Below are 4,762 nucleotides of genomic sequence, written 5' to 3'. Positions count from 1 at the left end.
CTGTTTTGGCAGACAAACTTCATTAAGTAAACATTTATTTGAATGCTTTTGGAATTCAAAATTGAAATGCAAAACTGTGTTGCATTTTTCTTTGTGAATGTGCCAATTGAAAAGTGGCAAAATAATGCAGACCTGATGATTCGGGTTCCCTGCTAAGAAATTATTAATAATAATAATAATAATAATAATAATAATAATAATAATAATAATAATAGAAACGTGGCATTAGATTGTGTTTTGCTCATATATTTTGGATACCGCGTAGTGTTTCATACACCAGCTGCAACAGGATGCTATTTCTTTTTATACACATTGTGTAATGATGTTTTGCACTGATCCTCTTTTCTAATCATTTCTATTACACCTCCAGTTAGTGGGGATCAATACCAGAGTAACTGCTTTCTTATAAAGGTGATATTGTTTTTCTTCTTTTTCCCATTACATGTGCTGTAATTGGTTTTAATTATGCACATAGTTTTTATACCTTGTGTGTGGGAGTAGACTATCATACATATTTTCTCATCACTGCTGCTTCCCTGAAGTCATCTCAACACTCTATACAATGTAATTCCAAAGATTCCCTAATGTAAATCTAAAGAAGTATTACAATAGAATGTTTTCAAGGCTTTACAAGGCCACCTGTCCAGAGTACTGTAGCAGGATTAGCTAATGCCTCCCTTAACTGTGCAGGTATGGAATCAAATTCAACCTAAAACTAATCTCATCACATTCAGCTGGTGCTAATCTTTGTCCTTGGCACTGACCATGACAAGATTAATTCTGTCTCTGACTTTCAACTTGTTGTGTGCGAGGCAACCAGTAAGCAACCGAGAAACAGAAAGAGTGGAAGTGCAGGGTGAAAGAATGAACAGTGGGAGCGAGTGGGTGTCCAAGAGAGACAGAGAGAGAGAGAGAATAGAGAGAGAGAAGAGAGAGAGGGGGGAGAAAACAGCACAGAGGAGAAAAAGAGAAACAAGTGAGGGCTCTGTGTAAAGGGAACAGAGTGCCCTGGACCGGATGGCCAGACAATTCATTCCCAGGGTAAGACGGAAGTCAGCCATCTAGAAAGGGGGCGGAGCTACAGTACACTAAATCATCGACCCGGAACGGAAACGACGTGGCAGCCGCGGATTAGAGGAGCTTTTGCATTCGTTAACCAAAGCGTCATGATTGACGGTACAAAAGGGGATATAGCGAAGTGATCTGTTTCTTTGTATGGTTAATGCTGTACCGGAAGGAAAACAGAGGAAGAAATTAAGACTTCTCTGTAATTACACCAGTTACGAAATCAGCAATTATGCGCATTTATGCCTTTGTCGTATTGCATGCTGATATTGAAGTTTAATAAAGCATTAGTATTAAACTGACTAATTGTTGTGTTGAGCGAATCATTCTAGTTTAATCCACAAAATAAGTCACACCAGTGAGCAGTTAACACTAGAAACGAGGCAGAGCGTGTGAGTTACAGTGTTTGAAATTGTTTTAGTTCTACATTTTTTGAGTGTTATAAAGCAGAGTTACCCACGGGGGAAGACAAAAAGCCTCTTGGGGTAAATGATGTTAATTTTCATACAAACCTAAAATATAAAACATTTTGTTATTCTTATTTGTTTGTTTGTGTATATTTTCTGCAAATTACTACAGTATTATTACAGGCACAAATGAGTCTTCAGTTGTTCTAGTTGTGCCACATATTTTGTGCTGTGGTAAATATGATCCTTTATTGAAGTAATATTAAAGCAAGAGCAAAAGCAACATATACTACATCTTCTGATTAAGGGTGTTCAGTAATGATATCAGATAAAGCTACTACAATGCATGTGTAGTACCGCAGTTGTTTTTTTACATACAATATATTTACCATACATTGGAGACATTAAAGAACAATTGCTATGGTATCAGTTATCATAATTTATGTATTTTTCTTGTTAGATTGTGTTTGTATAATTTTCTGTTTCAGTCATCACATCCTTTTTAAAACTTTATAAAAGTTTAAAGCACCCTTGTGGGCAGAGTGTTGCAGGGGGGCAGGTTAATATTATTATTATTATTTATTTCTTAGCAGACGCCCTTATCCTTATACAATTGTTACAAGATATCACATTATTTTTACATACAATTACATTATTTTCTACACATTATTTTTTACCCATTTATACAGTTGGGTTTTTACTGGAGCAATCTAGGTAAAGTACCTTGCTCAAGGGTACAGCAGCAGTGTCACCCACCTGGAATTGAACCCACAACCCTCCGGTCAAGAGTCCAGAGCCCTAACCACTCCTCCACACTGCTGCCCTCAGTGCACCAGATATTGAAACTGCAGGGGTACTTTAAACTGCAGAGTTTTTAAAGGCAGCAGAGAATTATACATGTGAATAAGTGCATCTTTATCAACAAGAATAATGCATTAGGTAAGATAAATGTAATATGTCTTTCCAATAGTGATAAGTAATAAGCATCAAGTCAAAATAAAATCAAGCAATCTTTATAAAGATTAACTACCAGCTTTAAGGAGGATCGATATATATTTCTATATATATTTTCAGACGTATAACTTTTTCCTCCATGCAGCCAGCTGCTTGGGGATTTGAGCTTCAAAATTAATTCCAGTGCTGACATGGCATTCTTAAAAGGCCTGCTCAATGTACCCAGGCAAAATACTCTTGTAATTGGTACGATTTATATAAATGGGCAACAGCTGACTAAGCCTTTTGGCAATCAGATCTGACAGGCTTAACGTGTGTTAAAATATTCTCCAGTATATTAAACATGTGTCAGTTGACCAAGATTGTTATTTTCACTGTAAATGTCTTTAGTCAATTTATACTCAGAGGAAAGCAAAGTGGGATGCAGGCCTGCATGGCGTCTTCTATAAAGACGTTTGATTTAGAAAACTAAAATTATATTGTGCTCTGCAACTAGAAAATCACACTGCTAGGGCCAAGCAGTCTGTTATTACCAGCGAGTTTTGTGTTGTGTGCCCTGCCGGATGTCAGCTCCAGGATCAAAAGCCATTAGAAATTGATTGTGTTGCTGTCTGGGAAATGAATACTGCTTTTCTTCAAGATGATGACTGAATTTCTTAGTTAATTCTTTTAAGAACTTATTTAGTGTCTCTGTACAGGACCTGCAGTGGTGCTATTAAACAGTAAGTAGTTATATACAGCTGTGGCCAAAAGTTTAGCATCACCTCGAATTTTAGGATTGAGACATAATAAAAATAAATAAATAAATGACACCCATATAAACATAACATCCTGTAGTCAAAGAAACTACAAAAAGATGATGGCAAAAGTCTACCGGAAGCCATACTGTAGAACAGTATTTCATGTTTGATTTTTCAATTTTTGTCAAGTTCTCATAAAGTATATGGAAAGTACAAAGCGGTATGTAATTTAATAAGTTAACTTAACATTATTCAGCAGGTTTCATTCGACTTTATGAAGCAAAATGAGTTAATTCTACAGGGTGATGCAAAATGTTTGGCAATAGCTGTCTATATATAAAACATAGGCCAGATCAGCCAAATGGTGTTTCCAGAGGTACAGCTAGTAAACAGGTTACTTTTGTGTTGTTGGCGATACACAGCTGAATGACTGAATGATTGCAAACATCATAAAAGGGTTAGGGAAGAATTTAATTAATGTCTATTTTTTAAGTTTCTTTTTGTTTTAGCCCATTTATTTTCATTTCTTTTGATTGTTTTCCCTGTGTTGGATATTAATGCAGAGCCAGAACACAAATTGTTTATTCGGAATTCATAACAGTTTTTCAAGCATCCACAATTTCTTTTTTTTTCTCTTAATCCTGAACTACTACGAATAAATAGACTCTTGCCTCAAGACTGAGGGGAGAAAAAAAAACGCAGCTCAAAGTATCTAGTCCATCCCATTATTTAAACTACTTTGATAGTGTGCCATTTTCACACAATGATGGCGTTTATATTTTTAAATGTCTTGGGGAAATCAATTGACATCACAAAGCATTGTACACAGGAGATAATATAACATGAGAAGAGGTTCCGTCCATATCATGGGGTCGGCATTATTGCACATGGACCTCAATGCTTGCGGAAATAAGGTAAAAGCTTTCCTGTTTCTATACATAATGCACTTCTGTGGCACTTCTGTGTGAATGGCGTCAATTTTTGATGAAAGGTTTTTTCTTCATTCTAAAGTGGTAATTTACATGCTCGCTTGAAACTGAGGTAAGATGAAATAGTGGGGAAAAGGTTTATTTTCATTGCCCACAGTAGGACACCAATATGTGGAATTTAAGTTATGCAGTTTCTAGAATTCTAACCATAGGTTATAGTGACTCCTTATTTCCATGAGTATAATGTATAGTTTTAGCTCAAAGAGCCAACTTCCCAACGTTTCGGTCTGTTTAACATACCTATTTATAGGCTTTTTGATGCAATTAGTCCAAAAAATATGCTTAGAATGTATTCAAAATATATAAACGTATTTCAGATATATAATGTATTGTATAATTTGTATGTCCTTGATATATGTCAGCTAGGTAATCTATCTAATTTATCATGATTGTGGGTCTGCAGAAACTCTATCCCAGAATGCAATCTCCATACCTCGTTACCATGAACACAATTAATAACTTGAGTTACCAAAGTAGAGTTTGCACAGTAGGGGGTTATAAAAAGCACCTGCTTCCATAGTCTCAAAAAAAAAAGTAGCATTTAATTTAAGTGCCATTAATTATATTGTAATTATTTTTGATCTCAAGAACACTTGTACCTTGAAAA

This window comes from Acipenser ruthenus, chromosome 26 (assembly GCF_902713425.1).
Source record: "Acipenser ruthenus chromosome 26, fAciRut3.2 maternal haplotype, whole genome shotgun sequence".
NCBI classification, from domain to species: domain Eukaryota; kingdom Metazoa; phylum Chordata; class Actinopteri; order Acipenseriformes; family Acipenseridae; genus Acipenser; species Acipenser ruthenus.
The sequence above is the reverse complement of the archived record's forward strand: the minus strand, read 5'-3'. Positions refer to the sequence as shown.